The 21962-nt window shown below is 40.9% G+C and overlaps 1 protein-coding gene across 4 annotated transcripts in view; it reads right to left on the bottom strand.

Moving 5' to 3' along the window:
- The window catches only part of ADGRL4 (adhesion G protein-coupled receptor L4), a 162263-nt gene that overhangs the window by 50919 nt on the left and 89382 nt on the right, over window positions 1-21962 (bottom strand). The window lies entirely within an intron of this gene.

The following is a 21962-nucleotide window of genomic DNA, read 5'->3' as shown; positions in this document are numbered from 1 at the left end:
TCTCCACAATAACTATGACTATTACAGCACTCAGAAATATGTATCTTACTTCCACATGCTTGGTTAGATCATGCAGACTTTGAAGGCTAACAAAAAAATCTGTCATGCAGAGCAATATGCAAACCCATTTAATTTTCTATTTAAATCCTTCCTGACAGAGTGGACTTTTCTTGAATTTCAAAACAGCAAGCCTGTTAACGGAAATCCAAAGGTGGAAAAGTCTGCTTGTCGACACTAGGCTTATCTCACTGTATTATCACTTGGGCAATAATTATATGAAGTGCTGTAGACACAATTTAATAATTCAGCATTTCCCAGCTGCTACTGAAGACTTCCCATCTATACAAAGCATGTGGAAAGGCTGTAGACTTGCCAATGGACTGCATGACAAATACTGTCCACATCTTATACCAGCAGTGCTCTAGCACACCGATTTCTGCTGAGGGATGTTGTTGGGATGATAATGGGAACAGCACAATTAGAAGTCATCAGCCCAGCAGGAAGACTCATCTTTGATGGCTACTCAGCAAGAGGTTGCCCCTTGCAAACAAAGGGCAAAGACAAGTGTAAACTGTTCTGGCAAATACAGACATCTCTATTGACCTTCATAATTCTACACGTACAATGTGCCTCTAGGGAGTCAAGAGGCATTTTCACTGGTGCCAAATCCAACAGCCCTGACATAATGACACTCCCCATCACTCGCTCAAACACTCCCCTCCCCACCCCCAGTAATTCCCAGATACAAAAGGTGGGTTCTGCCACATTTTCCCAGCTCTATGTTGCTCGCTTTTCTCCTGGAAGGCAGATCCTGCTCTTTCCTTTACAGAGTAGTCTCCTTTCCTGATTTTCAACTTCCATCCATGCTCCTGAAGCCAACTCCACAACTGGAGGTTGTGAGCGGGATGCACCCTTGGAGAGGTGACCTTGCGAGACTTACAGGTTTCATTTTCATTTATTGACTTTCCTATAGACTGTAGGTAGAAGTCTGGGGAATCACTTAACCTGCTTTTGTCTCAGTTCCCCATCTACAAAATCCTTTCTTCTACCTTGTCTGTTTTGATTTAAACAGAACAGACCCAAACTCCTAAAGGTCACATGTGCTTCGATAGCAATATGAACTCAATTGGCACCTTGATCTTGTTTGGGTAAGCGCAAACCAAATAACGAATCCTAAGAAATGAAGCAAACTGAAACTTCCTTTCAAGCACTGCTCTCCAGAATGTTTTTACCTTGAGTGAAGGATGGTGCAAGAATAAGTTGCATAGGTAGAAATGTACCTTGTTTCCCCACTAACAAGCAGAGCTAAAAAGGAAATTCCGTCATGGATTCAAGTGGCTGGGAGATTTCACGTTGAATACCCTTGTGATATTGCAGAGCACCGTACTTGTTTCTAAGCCCTGTGCTGTTCCCATTGCTGAGCACTGGGGATGGCCTGGAGGCACCGAGGGGAGGTACTCCAGCCCAGTCACCAGATGCCCTCCTTCCAGTAACCGAGTAACGCATCTCAAGTGGACCAAACCCTTCCCAGTTTCTTCTCCTGTGGAAAAAAAATTGTCTAGCATGGAATTTCAGATAAAAATTGAGGCCAAAACCACAGGGTTGTGATAGTCTATTTTGAGCAGAATTGCTTGTTATTTTTAAGCATCAATGGGCACCTCAAGACTACAGTGCTCAGTGCTTTAAAAAAGCCTTCAGTATATGAAAGAAATACTTTTAAAAATATTCAGTATTTTTTTTCCTTAAAGTTTTAACTCCTGAAGTCACATTAACAACTCTAATACTCAAAGCTTATGGAATACAAAACAAAACCTAAGTATCAAACTCCTAGCAACAGAAAACATCTACTTTAAATAAAAGAGTCATAGAATACTGGGTCAGAAGAGTCCTCAAGGATCATCTGGTCCAGCCTGTCTTGGTAAAAGAAAAATCACATGTTTTCATGTTTCCAGTTTCCTGGTTTGCAGAGTACATGCATACATGAGATCCGATGCACAGACAGATAACTTGGCAACAAAAGCTTCTACAAATTCAGCAGTCTTACCACTTCTCTCATGAAATTCTTTCACTTTCCAATTTTGCATACACACTCTGGGTATACCACATATCAGACACCTTACAAATTAATAAAATTGCACTACCTCACTTTGCTGATGCATTTTTAAAATGCTCCTCACAAGAATTTGATAGACAATAAACTAACAACAAGGAGAACAGAGACTAGCAAATAGCTAATGGGAAAGCCAAGGGCAGGGAATTACTCATTTCATTATCTGTAGACACTCCTCCAAACAACAGCTACTACCATACTTCAGGCTTACAGCTCTAACACCTATTGACAGACCTAGCTCATGCCTGTCTACCTGCTTCACAGAGAAAGTAGCTATATAAGGGTCCCACATTGCTATCTGCATTTAAAAACATGGGAGCACTCACCCTTGCCTGCTTTTTTTCCTTCTGCTGCTCACTGCCATGATGCCCACCTATATCCCAAAGCAGACTGTCAGTGAAAGCTCCACACTGTTCCCACTTCCTTCCCTTTTAATAGCTAGTTCAAGAAAGAGGTAGTAAATTGGCATCTGGAGTATTGGGGCCCAGGAAACTACTCAGCTGCAATTGAAATCTGGTGTGTGCCAGGTGCGATGAGTTTGGGGAAAAAATCAGAAACTTCCACAAACGACACTGCAACTGCCAGAATCACAGCACAGTGACAAAAAGGGCTCTTCAATGAACAGATTGTTCCTTGGTCACTTATACAGGATTATTCAATTATCTAATAATTAAACCTTTAGATAATGAAATATTTTTTAAAAGGAGGAGGGGAAAAAACAGCAACAAGGACTTTGCTCGAGCAGATGTAAAACTGACACATCTGCCTCCCTCGATACTAGCAAATTGGCTCTTTCAATATGTTTCATTTGTTCTCCTGCCAATTGCTGATTTCTTGTCAATTTACTCTCAAACTTGGAAGAAAATTAAATGGTTTGATGACATATTGGTTTCTGTATTTTACCTTTGAAATGCAAAGTATATATTTCAGTGATCTTAGAAATGTTTCACATCTTTGAAATCTTTGCAATTGTAAGATGTTGGGCTTGATCCCTATCTGGAACATAAGGGCATAACTCCATCTAACTAAATTAAGCTAGGCAGTTTATCACAGCTGGTGATCTTGTCCATAGTTTTTCCACAGATTAACACAGAACATGTCATATACTTGTTTAGAAATATGTAGTGTGAAAGGAGGTGACTTTAGGCATGCTTGAAAATACCTATACTAGATGATTGCCTAAAAATGCTTCCTAATAGCCTTAAATACTCAAAATGAAATGACAGAACTGTCATCACAGCAAATCACACAAGGAAAAAAAAATGATAGCAGCATTAACTGCATCAGCCACCTGCTCTATAAAGGTTATTAAAATGATGGAGACAGTATGTTGGCTATGCCATACATGCAGGCTAAAACCCCCAGCAGGTCCAATATCCCATGCTATAAGTTGTAATTTATATGCCTATAATTTATACTATAATTTATATAACATTTATCAAAATGCCAGCTGGAAAAGACTGGCTACTGACGGGGGTACTCTAATTCCTTGCTCTGTGGCTACTTCTTTAGTCACAACTTGACAGAAGGATTTTGGCACCAAAAGCAGGTCTTTGACAAATGCCTGTGTTGTGCTCCTTGATACGCTCTGCCAGCAGTAAGCAGCCCAGTCACTATTTTTTAGCGATGCTAAAGAGTTCCACTGGGAACTCTTTGCCAAGGGGAAGCGGTCCTATAAACAAGATATGCCTAACACACCTGTGGGAACCTGCGCTACGCTCAATGCGCCTGCAGTCACTTTTATTCAAACACAGGAAGAAGAAAAGGAGAAAGCAAAGAAGGTAGTGGCAACGTCCTCTTCATAAGCAGTGTTTTAGCATGCAGGAGTTTAAAGGCAGTCCTAACCAAACCTGCTCTCCCCTGGTCCTGAAAAGCACCCTGATCCCCCAGCTGCAGGCAGTACCTGAGCAGAAAGGCACCCCATCCCTCCTACTGAAGCCACTCCAGATGGCAAAAGCGATTCAATCACCCCGAGCCCACGAGCACACCTCTCCAGCCGGGCAGGTAGTGTCTTCATGTGGGAGTCTTGATTTCAAGTTCCTGCCCTAAGGATGCCTAATGTATTTCATCCAAGAATTGTTTAAAGTAAAATAATCTGTCATATAAATGAATGGAAAAAGGCTCATTTTCAGCGCCACTGCCGCTATGGATGGCCAATATAGATGAAAGTGCTTACATTTAGGCATTCTTTACTGAAAACAATGGCTTCCCTCTCTTTATGCTAAGTTTACCCATCTGTAAAGCAGACACATTACGGTTTACCTAACTCAGAGAAATGGGATAATACAACTTTGGCAAAAGAAAGGCTCCATCACATTGCTTTACTAGACATAAAAAGGTAATATGAATATATGATTTTAAATCAACATTAAGATAGTGTAGACTCTGGGACATTTCTGATATTGCTTCAGCTGGATAATGTAATTCATTTTATAACAGGTCTCTTGTCGTGCTTGGTATTCCACAGAGCCAGTCTGTGTTACAAGATGTACATAGCTAATCTGCCGAGAAAAGAAATCATAAACAACACTTTATCCTGCATTATTTTATTCATGAGAGCATTATTCCAATCAGTATAATCTTGAAGTATGGGTTGGATTCTGAGATCATATAGCTGTGCTGACATATCCCAAGTTAGTCTGCTTTAAACATTCTTTAATTCCAGAGGAGGAAGGTGGTGCAAAATCTTTAAGGCTGTCATACCTGGTTTAAAATGTCATTATAATTTTTTTCCTTTTTTTTTTTCTTTCTTCTTTTGTTTTTGCATAGTTGTATAAGGAAAAATGTTATTACACTATTACCCATACTTTCCTAGGTGAGCAGTCTGAGTAGGGCATTAACTGCATCAGCAGTTAGTTTCCAGGGTGGAAGTGACAGCATCTGCCCCTCTGACTGTCCCCAGCACAGGAAGTTTGGCTTTTGGGAGCTCTCAGAGCAGGCACTCAGCACTGCAAGAAACAGGAATCTCTTGAGCAAATTTATGTTGGTTTTTTTTCCAGGAGCTGGACTGAAATTTTTGTAATATCTACAAAGTGTCCACACATTCTTTACAAGTCAGCCATCACATATTTTCAGTAGCATTGTTTTCACAGGATAATCCTTAGTGATATACAAAATGAAATCCATTATCTCTTTGATGAATGCATTTTAAAGTCCAAGGATAAGCGTGGGTAAGCGACACAAAGAAGACAGTGAAGATTTGCAGCGCAGTGACAAGAGCTGGCAGAAAGGAAAACTAGTTTCTTTACAAGTGACTTCTCAGTGGTCATCCCCCAACGTAATTTGACTGTACGAATCCACGCTTGTGCAGTGTACATAAATGAGTACTAAAACTTCATTAGACACCATCCCTAGAAATTATTTTGGAGGCACGGATCCCAGGGTCATGCAGACATTGACCAGAAGATCTTGCTTGATCAGATGCTGAGAGCTGTCTTCCATGACAGTCCTGGTTACTAAGCCACTGTTAAATGTCTGTCTTGTCACAGATTTATTCTGTATGTGCTTGAAACTGAACCATGTCACATATTTGGCAGGAAATGTAATCCCTCCACAAAGAGGATTTGATCCTTGGTGTGATCCTGCCATTCTCAGGCAAGAATAGCTCTCGGTAAAGCCAGCGCGAGGTCTGTCCGTGTATTTCTGTTTTGAGAAAAGGACAGGCCCCAAATATGGGGTTACGAGAGCAAAAGCTCCTGTCCCAAATAATCCACATGGCCCAGATGGCATGAGAAGAGATGAGCTACAGATACAAACTTCACAGTGTGCAAACATGATGTGTACATCTGAATTCATATAGAGAAACTGTTTAAACTTTTCCAAACCCCAAGTAGCAAGTAATGCAAACAGCAGCACAAGAATTGCTATGAAGGAGAGCAAGGCATGGCTCCTGGTTTGAACAGCAGCAGACAAAACCACTGAATGAATGAGAGTTTCGGGATCCTCCCCTAGAGCCAACAGCTCCAGAATTTCCCCGTCAAAGTGACTCCCAGTTTTGAGATTCTCTTTGACGTCCCCTGCTCCTTTCTTCTGTTCAGCCCCTCATGGCAGTCCTAACAGCCATGCCATGCCTTTCCATCCTTTCTCTTGGACTGTATCACCTAGATTATAGCTAGTCCCATCTTTGTGCCATTCCTTGTGCTCTGGCAGCACTCCTCACATGTGACGCCCCATTGCTGAAGGGTATGCATTTGGAATATACTGTCCCCTTTGCCTTAAATTCCTGGGTGTCAATCTCAGCAATTGCTGAAAGTCTTCCAAGAAAAAGAGGAAGAGAGGAAGAGCGAACCTGCAGTTATCTTCTGGTATGATTGCTCTCAATCTCTTCTAAAATAATGGAATAAATATTATGAGCGTAAAAATCATCTGGAACAACAGGGGAACCATGACCAATAAATAGTTTGTATTTTCAAAGAACAGATCATGCCAGACAAATGTAATTGCTTCTTCACCATTTTCTGGGTTAGTGTGCGGAAGGAACAGAGTGGCTGCAATATATCTGGACTGTAGCATAGCATTTGATACAGTGGCTCACAAAATCTTATTAGAAAAATAATTTATAATGTCTTGGATAAGAGTGCTGTCATGTGGATTGAAAACTGGCTGAAGGAACGTAAACAAAGGATAATGAGTCATGACAAACAGCACTGCGCTGAGCCGTGAAGAGGTATCCAGTTGGGTTGCCACAGGAGTTGGTGTTAAGCCCAGTTTTATTTTACATATTTATTAATGCTCTGGAAAAAGAGATGAACAGCCTGAGAATTAAATTCACAGATGATACTAAATTACTAGATGTTGTTAACACCAATCAGGACAGAGATATTATATAGAGGGAAAGCAGAGAGGATGGGAATGGGAAGAGTCAGTGACCAGATTTACCTATACAAATATGTGAGGAAGGGTTTTATGTCCCAACCGATAATAACACGAGCCCACTGACAGACCAGCCAAAAGCACTTTACATCTGGTCTGTCAAAGGCTGGAGCAGAGAAATAACAACAAAACCAGCTAGGAGATAATTATTAATTATAACATTTCCCCAAAAGATCTCAGAAAAGGCTTCACTCTCATTTTCTAATTTCAATCAATTTCAACATTTGGGATTTTCTAAGATTTTGTCTGGTTGCATGCTACAAAGCAGCATATAGCAATGTAATACAGTGTCATCTGTCTTCACATCACTATATTATGTCACTTTTCTGAGGAGAAATCAGTGGTAAAAATCTCTCCATTTTCTTTGTATACCTTGTTTATTTACATTATTAACATGAAGAGAACAGAAGCAGTAAAAATTGACACAGAGGTAATAATCTTTCAGGATTTTCACTCTCCGTGAGCAACTCAACCCCCCTCCCCCCCAAATTGAATCTGCTTAGAGGTGTAAAAGCAAAAATAAATTCTCTAGCTATTTGCAGCAGCTGCCTAATAGATCCCACATTACAGAATGAAAAAAGGCTTTTTTTCCAAGCGCTATGAAAACCTGTGAAAGTGTTCCATTGCCCTAATCTTCTAGTGAAACTATGTGCAGAGTGCTTAACTACAGCACATTTTTATTTACTTCTTATCCATTTATAGAGCACATTTGTATGATGAATTGGATACAGATCTAAATTTTGTGAATTAAGGTTTTGGAACTTTTAAATAGATTAAAGGAATTCAGGGAGTTTCAATGCCCTTTAAATGTACACAGACAGTATGGTGTGTGTGTTTATAAAGAATCTTTCCCTACTCCTTTATAGCCCAAGGAGTAGAAAAATCTAAATAGACTGTAGGTCTAACCAGATTCTTCAGTTCAAATCAAATTTTGCCTCTTAGGATAACATTATGTTAGTCAAAATGAAGCCAAGCAAAATAGACAGGAACATCCCACATAAAAATACCTCTGAATACTTGCAGCAAACAAAATATTCCACGAGACCCATGACTGCTGACACCTGGCTTCCTACCATTTTATGTCTTGAGTTTGCTTGACTTTGGTGGCTAACAAATGCAAGCTCAAGGTCAAATTATTTTCATGGCTCAATCTGATGTAAAATTACCCTTCCATGTGGATTCTTCAGTATATTTGAGTTTCCAGTATAACTTTTCACATCAGGTTATTTATGCAAAACTTTCAACTTTTTGAAAAACTTTTTTTTAAATTTAGTGGAAGACAACTGAGTTCAAACGGTACAGAGGATGATCACACTTCAATGTCACTCCCACAGAAAACCTTAACACTTCAGCTAAAATAAAGCCACTCATTAAAGATTTCATTATTCCCATTTCCTTCCTGGCTGGTAAAGACTGATATGGAAAACTGGAGAAAAATCAACCTGAGAGAGTGTAAGCAATGCACATGGAGGTGCCTTCAGGTCGCTTCAAGTTATGATAGAGAACGACTTCAGCAAAAAGGGAAAACCATGTCTGGCTCCAAGTACAAATCCTGAATGCCTGAGGATCTGATTTCAGATACAGCGTGGCACAGAGCGGAGTCTGTCAGTGACTGCGGTAAGAGATGAAATGAATCAGCCTTTTGAAATATCTGTCACTGCCAGTGGCCACCATTTTTTTCATATAAGTATCCCCAGAGAGACTGCTAAGGGAGCAAGGTTAAAAATTTCCAGGACGAGTTTAGTTGTAGTAGTAGTATCCAAGTAAATATAAATTTTGGTTTTGCACAATGCTATTACTTGCATGACATAAAGCAGTGGTGTGTGGATGCTTTATTTTTTAAGGGAATGTTACATCTCATAAAGTTCTTAGGACTGGCAAGGGAAAAATCCCTGGGCCTGAATCTCATTTGATGAAAACTGGTGTAGGTACTTTGAATTTAGAGAATGCCTTTCAAAGATGATAAAAAGTCATTCAATGGGTTCTATTATATTATAATTTTCTCTTTTGTCTCAAGAATTGAACACATCTTTTCTGTGGAATATTAGCGGAGACTTTTCCTTCCACCAAAATTTGTACAGAAGTTTAACCCAAATTTGCCTAGAAAAGTTATGTTGAGCTGGTTTCTGGCAGCAATCTGGCAGCATCTTTATATCTGCACAGCATTGTGATTATCTCACAAATTTATAATACTTTAATTCTGAACCATACTATTTTCCATAGAGGCAATATCCTCAGCGCTAGTCTGAATGCTCTGAATGTTAAGTGTCTGGCTCTGGCTGGATTCTCTACATTTTCTGTCCGTGAACACGTAGCACATGGCCCTTGATTACTACTTTTAAATTGATCTGTGTCTGCTATGAAAATATATTGCTTCATAAAAGTCTTTCAGAGTATCAGCTTCCAAATTAATGATTTTTCTCTCAAGCTCTGACTTTGAGAGCTTACAGTTCAGAATCGTGCAGTCCAGCTACTTGAATCAAATTGAAATCCATCCATCTGCAATTCAGATCCAAATTCTTTCAGTGCTGTTGGCTCATCTCTAGGTAAAGAGCAGCTGTTGTCCTGTTAAAGTGACTGTAAATAATTCTAACTTCAAGCTCCAAGAGTGAAATTCACCCTGCTTCACTGGGGACCACTTAATCCCCAGGATGTTCCTGGGTTTGCTCTTCAGCTGGTGGGAGCTGCATAACTCTGCTGTAATCGACAGAGCTGTGCTGCCTTACCCCAGGTGAAGATCGGCACCGGCAGAGTCAGCGCACGGAAGCGCGGGGCTGCATGTTAGGATGCAGGATGCCCTTGCTGGGTACAGAGGGATGTGGGGTCATTACGCTGAGCCAGAAACCCTGAGCGACTTGGTATGCTAATTGCACAGGGCGCTTGCACTCATACACTCCAGGTGAGGAGGTGAAAAAGGCTAGGGATTCTTTCTCGTGCTGTGACCATCTCTCATTTTTCATCCCCGTTACTGTGCTTTTTGGGGGGTTACATGCATTCTGTAACAAACACAAACAGTACCACGCCAGAGAAGGACTTGTTTACAGCAGAGATTCAATAAAGTGTCTAAAGGAAGAATTTTCCAACGAAAAGAGATGGGCCCTAACCAAGAAGGAAGGTACTTGTTGTTAGCAACTATATCAGAATAGCAGATGAATCATGATGCGATAGCACTATTTGAAAGGATGTTTTGAATGGAGCTGTCAGCCAGTATTTTAATAGCAAGTCTTCAATTTCTGCTTTATGGGGTTTTTAACCACCAAGAAGAAAACATAAGTAACAAGGAGGGATTTAGGAATTGTTTAGTGTTTGGCTGTTCAAAGAAAGAAAAAGAGCCCTCCACATGCATTGCAGCTAATGAAAATTGCCATTATGGGTTTTTTCCCTCCATTTGCGGATGTTAAACACTGTAATAATGCAAAGTCCTTATGATTTTCTAAATCTTCTCAATAAGGAGAATATTATCTACTTATTTAATTACCGAATCTCCGACGGCAAGGAGCTGCTACCACCAGCAGCTCCAGCTCATTCACATAGTTCCCCTCCCTAATTAAAGGGTCTTTGCAGTTAAAAATAAAGTAACAAATCAATCAAAAGCCCAAACTGCCAACAGATGATAGGAAAAAAAAAAAGCACTTCAGGGACAGATTTTCAATTGCTCAGCACCCACAACTGGGATTATTGTTTTGAAACAACTCAGTCCTCCTTCAGGCACCTAGGATAGAGCTAGACAGTTCAAAAGTGCTCAACATATATTTCTTTGGAAAATTCACCCCTGACTGTGGCTTTGTGTCCTACAGCCATTGTGGCTTGCAAGAGTCAATTGCAAGTCACCTCCCTGTCAGGAAAGTCATCAGCATCACCCCTTCTGCAGGAAACTATAATAAAATACATTACTGGACTCCTCCGTGCTCTTGCCATGGCTTACTGCAACAAGAACAGAGGCAGCAGGTATAACAAGAGACTATTTTTACCACGCTGCCAGTGAAAGCAGCCATAGCCCTGCACTTGGATTTCTGTTGCCGCACTCAAAACCGGGTGTCCATATTGCAGCGCAGACCCTGTACTAGTCTGAATGTCAAGCTCACACTTGAATGCTGCTCTCTGCATGGCATTCCTTGAGGGTAATGTGCCATTGTCAGGTTAAAAGTTTCCTGAATGTTCATCAGTCTAAGGCCAAAACTTGAGTAATAATTCAAGAGCACTTTGCAGCTAATAAAAGCTGCACTAGCTTTCTCGGAGAGCAGAGAATACAGCCCACAGGCCTTTTAGCATATCCCTCCCCCCCAACAAGAAGCATTTGGGGGTATTAGCATACTACCTGTTTATTCAAGAGGATGTACAAAAAGTTCAGTTAACGGTTCTTTTCTTTGCAGCCCACAGCTGTGTCAATATTATCCCAGCCTCTCCTTTGACATCAGGCTAAGCCTCAGACCTCACGTGCAAAATGATACAAACGGAGCTCAACACTTCTGTAGCCCACCACCGTGTCCTGACACACGTAGGACTGAACATCTAGGTTCTCCTGTGAGGGCACTGATGCTGTATGTTGCACTCCTGAAGCAACCTCATTTTCTAAAGACAGCTTTCCTAAGAAGTTCCTAGATTTTAACCACAGTGCTGAGTATGATGAAAGCTTTGTGGAATCAAAGTACCAAGATTTGCATGACAACCCTAAAAAAGCAGCTAAATCGCAGCTCTGCATTGTTTACAACTGCTACCCCGCATCGTTTCTATTTTGATTGGCCCAGATGAAAAGCTGTGTTAAGTTTTAGAAACTTCTCCTCATCTCTGCTTTCAAGTCAATACACTTTTGAAGGCTATTTGCCTTTCCCATTTTCTCTGTGGTAGTTAAGGAGATGAAATTCTTTCTGTATGCACCAGATATCCCTCACACAATGGGACAGAAATATTGATATTTTTATATTGCACAGTGGGTCATATTTATGAATTGATGCATGCTTCATCATAGCTCTAAATAATGAAACGTTTTGGATAGGTACAAAGGGCCCGAACCTGTCTGCCCGAGTACCTCCAGCTTCCACTGATCTCCCTTCTGAACTTCTCACAGCCTGATTTTGAAAAGGTAGAGCTTCCTCAGGATCAATGCTACCCACCAAAATGATTTATTCAAGACAAAAAGAAAGGCAAAGCCTCCACTGTAATATGATTTTCCACCTGCTCCTTTCCCATCACCGCAGAGAACTAATGCAAGGCTCAGAGCTCCTATTTAGGCCTGCAGAGCTTAGCTGAACTTCTCTTTCAGCTCCTGCCAACATCCTGAAGAGTTTCTCTGGCGGTTTTTTAGGGCCTCTGATGTTGCAGAGATCAGTGATGAAGACCTTCATGCAATGCCGAGGTCACTGCTGCAATAAGTCCCTGCCCCGCGACGCTCCCGACACAAGCTGTGAGCCAGGGCTGCGCTGCCCTTGGCCTGTTTGAACTGTGAGGATCCCCAAGACCCATTACAACATTAGGAGGGCAGTGAGGATCACTGACTTTCTCCCAACCTGGGACTGAGCGTGAGAAGACGGGGCACCAGTCGTGGGAACGGACTTGCAGCCCCTCTGCACGGTTGGGGCAGGAGAGAAGCAGCGGTCTGCTGGTGCGGGACGAATTCACCTTTTCTCTTAGTCTTCCTCTGGTAAATCTCCGGGAATGAAAACTGAAATACCTCACCTTAATTTCACATTCTTTAAAACTGAGATTCAGACACTTTGCCACAAATAAATATTAAATGTATAAACATGCAAGTCACCATCTATGCTTATGTTCTCCCTCACTGTAACTTATGTAGATTGCCGACTATGTGCATAGCTTTCATTACAAATAAAACATAAAAGCCAATGCATATCCTGAAGAGCTATTTTTCTTTATTGCCACACCATTACATGAAGCCTACTAACATAAACAAAGATTGGACTCGGCTGTTTTTGAACAAATAACCATTTATTGTCAAGGCTTCTCAGGAGCTTTCATTTTCCTTTTTGAAAAACATGATCCTGTGCCAACCTAACAAATGTGTAACATTAAGTAATAAGCAAAATAACGGGACACCCTGCCACACTAGCTTATAGACAACTTTAGACTGTCACAGTTGTACAAGCCTAAGCTAAGCCAGAAACCTAGCTAAATAAAGCAGACATATGAAATCAAAACCCCACCAGCGGAGTCCCTTGGGGCAGAGGTTCCATCTCTCCGGGCTGCAGCCGGCCCCCCGGGCGGGAGGGTGCACAGCAGTAACAGCCCCCGGGCAGAGCAGCCACGGCCGCTCGCTCCTCCCGGCCGCCGGAGCCGCGGGCAGCAGAGCACAACCCAGAGCCGCTGCTCGGTGTCCCCTCCCGGCACGGCGGCAGGGAGCGCAGGACAGAGCTGTCTCGGCCCTACCCGAGCGGCCGCGCTTGCGGCCGGCAGATCAAAGGAGAATCCCCCGCGCCTCTGCCGTGCCGACCGCCTGCTCGCTCCGTCCGCTGCACGGCAGCAGGTGAAGCTCCGGCCCCTGGTGCTCGGCGGACGTTAATTCCACCAGAAGTCTCCGTTTTGAAGTTATCGTGAATCTCTTAAACTTAGCCCGAAGTAATCACACAATAACCTATCCATTAGACAATGACCAGAGATTATTCAGCTTCCTTGTACCACAGCGAAACTGCAGCTTCCTTCCTGCCAGCGATCGTGGCTGTGATTAACTGCGCAGTTCAAGGTGAAAGAAGAATGCGGTTCCAGGCATATATGGCTTCCTTTAACCTCAGCAAAACACAGTGCCAGATATTTCAATTAGTGTGTACCAAGGTCACAAAATCAATTTCTTATCGCCGAAAAACACACATACTGTAAATTTCATTTTCAAGCCATAATCTCTAAATTAAATCTGTGTACCTAAAAAATATACAGTACAAAATTGCAGTCCTTCAGCCCCCTCCTCCTCCTGCAGCCGAGCAGCGTTTTCACAAACATCACCTGGCTTTGTGCTCCGTATTTAGAGCACAATGTTTGGTTAGATTCTAATCTTCTTGGAAAACGTCATTATCTCTTTCTTTGGCAAATAGAGGCCCAAAGTGTCAATTACCTTCTTAAACTCTTTCATACACACAGGGCTGAGCGGGGTTTGATATTCTGTCTGCCAACAGCTCAGTCGGCAATTTTTCACAGTCATACACAGAAAAATTGTGCACCAGCATATCATCCTAGATAAATTACACATTTCAAATGAGGTTACAGACAACTTCACCACTCCTGGCCAGTTTATTCTGGAAGAGGAAAACAAACAAACAAACAAAAAGCAAAAATAATCCTAAAGCGAACGCTTTTCTACTAGTGAACTCTATGAGTTACTGAACAGAGACAAAAATAAAATGAGTATGCCAGATTGGTGGGATATTAGATGCAAATCAATGTAGCTGTGCAGAAATGACATCTTTGTCTCTTACGCGTGTAATTCCCTATGATACTTCCCTTGTTACGTGGGTAGCACTAACTTCACAGCCCCAAAGGCAGCTGCAGAATCTGATAGCTGTAGCTGGCTCTACCGTCTGCAAACCTGGACAGAGAAGATGTCTCAAGGAAGTGGAATTTATGGAAGCAATTTCTTTCCAATAAATCCCAGTCTTTCCTTAACAAAAGCTAATTTCAACTATACAGCCACAGAATGCGTAAAACTGACAAATTTGAGATTCCTTTACATTTTTGTCATAGAAGAGGTTGGTTTTTATTCACATACCTACTTATACATAGGTGCCTGCGTACACGGTTGTGTACATTCAGTATACACGTATGAGTATACATGTTCTGGAAATGTCTTCCATCCTTTTACTTCAAACCACCAAGTGAGAAGAATGAATTGTTACTGTTGGACCTTTTGGGACCCCTTCAGATGCGAGAGATACAGGAAGTGAATCCTATCTCTAGTAAACACAAAGTAAGCAGACTCTGAGATAGTAAGTTTAAAGCTCCTTAAATGAATTTTCCCACATCCTCTAAACATGTAACATATTGATTGATTCTTAGTACCATAAAGCAGGATGAAAAGAGTATTTTCTCAAGAAAGGAAATTAGCATTATTTGGCAAGGGTTAAAACACATTTTGAATTAAACAAATAAGAAACCACCCATGTGCAGCTGATCAACTTGAAAGTTTGGGTACATTTTTGAGAGAGACAAATAACTCTTTTCTACCACATCATCTACACACATTTTTAAAACTCTTTTTTTAGATGCAAACAGGACTAATTTAAAAGAGAGACTGGGTACGATTAAAGATGTAACAAGAGGAAGTTTTGTTTCTTCCTGGCTCATTCAAAAAATGCATTACTGTATTTTAGTCATGCTCAAAGTAGTGTTTCAAGAAAATGTAAACAAAAACCATGGAAGAAAAGATAGCACTGAGCTGCCTCCCCCCCCCCCCAAATTTGTGAACGTAATGAATCTATCGTGGGCTTGGTCCAAGGCTTACTAAAGCCAGGATCAATCTTACAAATGATTATAGTGGGCTGTATCTGTGGCCCAGGCGAACTGTTTTCTGGCAGTAGGAAGGAGAGCTAACCCTCTGAAGATTTCTCTCTATCCAATTCAAGTGAGAAACTAAGAGAGATTTTTTCATATGAGTGAGAAAACTGGATTTGGCACTTTGAACGCATAAAATGCTTGGAGTCGAAATTTTATGGACTCAGCCATTTGCAGAGGTAAGACAATTGCAGTAAGACAGCCTCCGCTGTGTCTGATTCAGCAGGACTGTATTGTTACTTCAAACATCCTGCACTGCTTTCCGTCTGACTAACGTTCTCATGCATCGCCAGGCACTGTTGTAACACACTCTCCCCTTTCAAATTCCCAATCTACTCTTAAAAGCGTCAACTAAAATATACTTTCAATAGTAGCTAGTTACAATAAGCAATTTCAGTTACAAAAAGTAAAGTCAACTCTAGGAAAGCTGTTTTGACTAACAACGTTAGCCAAGGGTACGGCTGTTTTCAGGAACATAAACATAGCTCCGTCCTTTGCGACTGGAAGGCAACCATGCAACAGCTGGTTAGTCCGCAGCAGTCTACACGCATCGTAGCCATCAAACCCTTCCCAAATTCACAGAAAAGTGTAACATCTTGCACATGAAAAGGCAAAACCCATCCATAAAGCCGTAGGTCCCCGAATGGCCAGGAACCTGCTATGTTAACCTGAACATTAACACACGCTTTCCCAGGCAAGTGTCATGCACCAGAATATCAAATCCTCCCGGCTAATTTGTCCAGGCTTTTCAATTCCACGATCTGCTTACAGGTTTAATCTGGAACGTGGGATCAAGATGCCTCAGCCGGGTAATATTGCACAGCTCAGCGGTCAATCTCTGCACTTCCAAGAGAAGGTGAAAAACATTCAGCTACGTTAGGACTGATGAAGACATGGAAGGGAAGAAAACTTTCTGTCCCCTGAAGAGGAACCCCGAAGGCATGGGCTTAATTAAATATAATACCTACATATGGTGCTTCCTAACGCTTGTTAGGATCATCAAAAAGCCAGACACCTACACCCGGAGTAGGAATTCTGAACTGGAAGATGACTTCTGCCCTTTCACACAGCCCATGCCCTGGTTTTACCACGCTCCACCCTGAAAACATGTAAAAGATCCAGCAGCATCTGGAGCCAAAGCAGCAGAGATTGGAGACACAGGAGGAAGGCAGGGATGGGGGAGGGGAAGGAAAAAGGGTAAGGAAGAGTGAGAGAGGAGCCCAGAGGCTATGAGGAGCGTGTCAAAAGAGCTGGGAATTGGTGGTCTGCTCTGGCCTCCTGTCTAGCACATCCCAAGTTTTCCAAGCTGTCACCCACTGTGTTGAGCCCTGTTATTTGTGTTTGGCTAAGGCATATCTTTCTCCTGCTGTGCAATGCTAGAGCAGCTGCAATTTGCCTTTTTATAGCTTGTGGTAACTGATAGCAGTGAAATGAATTTAGGAAGTGTGTGGATTGGATCTTCCGTATCAGTGATTTCAGACTATTTGGTAAACACAGAAGTGACATCCAGTGATGTATGCCTGCTGGTAACAAAATAAAATAAAATTCTCCTCTGGTGAACCAACATTTGGATTAGATTGTTTTCTATTGAAGGACACTTCTGGATAGAGTGAAATTATTATAGACAGTGGTTTTACAGGGTCATGTTAATTTGAAAGGTAAAAATTCCCTCAAAACAATACATTGATTGGGTGCTCCAGAATGGCAATGGTGACACCAGTGAATCAAAACAAATTCAGTGACTAGAGTAAAAGTTGATGGTGGGACACAGCGACATCCCCTTAGAGCAAGGAGCTGATGTCTCACAGGAAAGCTCCCTTTTACAGCTGCCAAAAGCCAGAGAGTTGGTCGTATGACCCTCAGTAAAACAAGAAAATTGTTTGTGTTCAGATATCGAGTAGGCTTTCATTTTGATTCAGCTGATTTTACACAAATTGCCCTGTGTTCTAACAGGGATTCTGTATTTTGATATAAAATACCACTTTGCCCTGATGTATTTTTTGCCTCTGGAAAATGATAAATCCTCCTGCACTGCACTTCAGAAAGAGAGTCAGTGCCTTGCTTCAGTACAAAGTTTCCCTGACAGCCCAAGTCCCTGCTCACTATTTCTGGAAGTGCTGTAACTATTTTACAAGGAAGACTGATTAATTTTGCAGTATAATTTGCAAGTGACATTTACAAGGGAATGTTGTGTGGGGATATCTGGGAGGGATATTGTGTTCAGACTTTTCCTGCTTGCCTGCCTACCCTCCTGGAACAAACAGCACTGCTTCATTTTCCTTCCGTATTTTGCAAAGTTAAAGTAAACACTGTGATCACACTGTTTACTTTAATTTCCTGCAGTGTGCCAGCAAAGCAGCAAATTGGCAGTCAGCAATCAAGAAGCAGCCAGTATTGAAACAGCAGAGCTGCTTAGGAAAGCATCAGTGATGCCAACTCATTTTTCCCTCTGTTTTAAAAATAAAATATTGGCTTCTATGAAGTTTTACTTCCACTCCAATCTTCTCTAAAGGATCTGAAAATTTGTTTGTTTCCTTTAATTTTCTTTTGGAAGAAAGTTGGGATTCTGAGCAACACCTAATTTATATGGCCAACTCTTTTTATATAAAGAAATGGATTTACGAAAGTGGCAAATATATGCTGTTTGTTGGTAAAAAAATCCATGGCATTTTGGCACAAGAGGAAGTTAACTTGTCTATAAATCAGTCTTATCTGGATATATTTTTATTTTTATGCCAAGAGCTCTAGCTGTGCTACTTCAGTTAGGTGTATGATAATGTGAAGCTAAAGTCTCATGCATTACATTCAGAATACACATCTGCCCAAGAACAGAGTTATATAGTTATATTTTCAGAGGCCGTTCTCTCTCATCTTATACTACATAAAGCAAGGAATATAAATACAAAAGAAGAAGTAAGAAGAATGGGAGAGTATTTTGTTCCTCAGAGGTGTAAAGCTTGACAAGGTGACTCATTTATGGCTTTCTGGAAGATACTGTACAGAAGGAATTTATTGCTATGTAACTTATAATTCTGATATATAAAAGAGGCCAGATCCTACAATCAGCTATTCTCCTGACTATGTGCATTCCTGCACATATTCTTACTGAAGACAATGAGATTATGAAGAGGATTAGCTTTTTGTTAGACTGGCCAAAATATGCTTTCGGAAAGTCCAAAACATGACCTAATTTAAAGTGCTTCAAATCTTGTGGGAAAGATTGTAAGAGGATAATTATTTTAAAAGCCATGACTTTGACACCAGGAAATTAAATTCATATCTATATGTCTTTATCTATACACAGCAAATCCAATAATCTGGAGCTCTCTGCAGTCACTTAGCCAGCTGGCAAAGGGAGCAAAGTAAAAACTAACAAACCCCATTCCTAAGGTATGCTGACATCAGTGATTCATGATTCATCAATAATGGTGCTAGGAAATAAATGTAACAGGGCATTATTGCCTTTTGCAGCACAGTGAACTCAAGGGAAAATGTCTAAGTGTATCACATTGAAAAGACAGAGCTAGCAAAGAAATAACTTTTACAAGTATTTAAGAGGTGTTACAAGCAAGTGAAAGTAGAGAAACAAATGTAAACCCTTTAAATACAGTGAGAATGTAGCTATAAATAAAAAGGGACAGTTTTCCAGCTATACAAGCTTAAGAGGACTAAGCTGAAAACTAGCATTTTTTTGTTCAACATTTTTACAAGGAGAAAGAATTTGAATTTCTTGTTCCAGAATAAACCCTCAGAACAACCAGTGGTTTGGATTAATTGTCTACCAAGATAAGCACCGTGAAGAAGTTGGTTCTACGCTATGCAAAGTTATTAATGTTGTTGACAGTAATTATGACTCTCACAACCTATCTAAATAACTAAAAGAGCAAATATGTAAACACAACGTACCATATATACTCTTTAGAAAATGCCTGTATTACCACATAATCGATGATCTCCCTTGAAGGTCACTGGACCGTCATTGTAAAAGCCTAAGATTACTAACTGAAGACAAATGGGTAGCTATCTCTAGAACAGCAGATACACCTGCCGCTTTCGCCACAGAGAACAGCAAGATCTAATACATCATTAAACAACTGAGGCTTTGCTTTACGTTTTTGTAGCTTTAAACTATTTATGATAGGCTTTAGCTCATATTTCTAATCCATTTCAGAGCCTACCCAATTAAAATTCAGGTTACTTGTTTATGCTATTAGAGGACTACTGCACAATATTAATAATGCACCGTGTTACATACTGCCCTAGAGAAACGTCGTCTCCCTTTCAGGGACAACAGCCACATAGTTCTGATACAAGCTTTGCTGCCTAGCTGGAGGGTAAGTGACTTTGGTGGCTGTTGAGGTATTTTACCAGAGAAAACGATGGTCCCCTGACATGAGGCTTCCTTCAAACCACTGCCACTTAACTCCAAAGCACCACAAATACATCTAGTAGCCAGTTTGCCTGGACTGACATTGGAAATTTTATTTTAAAGACTGAGTTTCCAAACGTGTAGCATAATTCTTAAAAAAACCCAATTAATTGATTCACAAGAATTGTGAATGTAAATTTCACTGTACTGAATTTTCTTTACATGAACAATAAATGTTTTTTATGAATTTTGAATGTAGGTTTCCCTCAGAAAATATAGGAGCAAAAGAAAGTAAGAAAAAGATGCTGTATGAGAAAAAAGAACATGGAAAGTAAGACAAATCCATGCTCCCACAAATGGATTTAATAACGCCATGATGGCTATATATGTAACGGATGGATTTAAGAATGTCGATAATGTCAGTGAAGAACAACAGGTATCTTTACTGTAAATTTCATTGATGATTCATGATCACAACTTTCTAGAAAAGTACAGACAATGTAGTGGATACCAGATCATGGCAGATAAGTAAATGCTGGTTTGATTTGTTCCAGCTAGTATTGCTAAAAATCGACTTGGTTTTCTTCCTGCTCTGCATTATTCACAAGCGTAGGCCCTTGACTCTGCAAACGTAATGTGCACTTAACTTTCAAATCAACTAGCTTACTCATGGTAGTAAAATTGAATTAGTGCAAATACAATAGTAATGCGGTGAAGGACATTTCTTCTTGTTTTCATTTGACCAGCTCGATAGACAAATAATGATTGACCTATATTTATGGCAAGGTTAGCATTAAATTCAAGAGATACGTTTAGTGACTACATGACGTGTGATGCAAAGAAGACGCTGAAAGAACAGCATTTGCTCAGCCTTGAGAAGGCAAAGGGGAAATCATATTGCTGTCTACAGCTACCTAATGGAGGGTCATGGGGGTTTATAGAGGAGATGAAGCTCAACTATTATTAGAAATGTACAGCGGTAAGTGCACATGAGAGGCAAAAATTAAAAGTTATATCAAGAGAAACTGCAATGAGATAGCAGAAAAAAGTTTTCAAAATTATGGTAGTCAGTCACTGGAACAGGGGCCCAGGGAGGTATGCAGCCTTCATCCTTGGAGGTACTAAAAACTTGGCTGGACAAGGCTCTGATCCACCTTTGCTAAGTTGGACCTGCTCTGAGTGGGGAGCTGGACCAGATGACCTCCAGAAGTCTCTTCCAAACTAAATTATTCTATGGTTTTGTGATTCCTTATTATTTATTATTTTCACCAGCTATATTTCTCTCCAAGCATTCCCATCTTACAAAATGGTAGGCAGCTTTCTTAGGAAAAAGGTCTTTGCATTCTAAATTTTCCTAAAACAAGCACACTTCCAAGTATACCATGGCAAATGAGCCATAAAAATCCAAACTAAAGGCGGGCTGCTTAGCTGTGCTCATACCAAACCAAAGTGCCTCTGTTATTGCTGAATTTCCCAAGATGCATGAAACACAAAAACTGACCAAATGGATGGTTAATATTTATAACTACTTCTCAGGACACTGAAAAGTGACAACTTTCATATGAATTTCAGGCTGCCTGCAGCTGGGTATAGCTACATCTAACAGTGGAAATAAGTACTTGAGCTATTCATACTGGAGAACAACTCAAAACTGAAGGCAGGGAAAATATCCTTTTCTTTGGATGGAAGATAAAGGCGTCCAGAGGCAAACCCCTCTGTAGGATTTCTGGCATATTTCCCTTGCAAGCAGCTGCAGTGGAAAAATTAACACTGGCTTCACATTCAGGCATGTCTCTGTGACACACACATCTCCTCAGTCTTCTAGAGTAGCCCAGGAGCTGTATTATTTGATCACGATCAGCCGCTGGGAGAAGTGGTCTCGCGCGATGTGTGTGTGGATGAGATGCGAGGGCTGTAAAGTAGCAGTCATGCCAACCCCAAGCTTCAGAAGTCCTGAGTCACAAGGGAAATTGCTGAAGCTAAATTGGAGAAGATACATCAGCATCTCTCATGGAAAAGGAAAGGACCAACAGTGAAGCTGGAGAACAGGTCATACCCAGCTGAGATGCATGGTACGCTATATTAAGGTTTGGGGTAAGTTGTAGAATTTCTCAG

Source organism: Grus americana, chromosome 8, assembly GCF_028858705.1.
Source record: "Grus americana isolate bGruAme1 chromosome 8, bGruAme1.mat, whole genome shotgun sequence".
Lineage (NCBI taxonomy): Eukaryota > Metazoa > Chordata > Aves > Gruiformes > Gruidae > Grus > Grus americana.
Note: the sequence above shows the minus strand (reverse complement) of the source record. Positions and strands in the feature narration are given on the sequence as shown.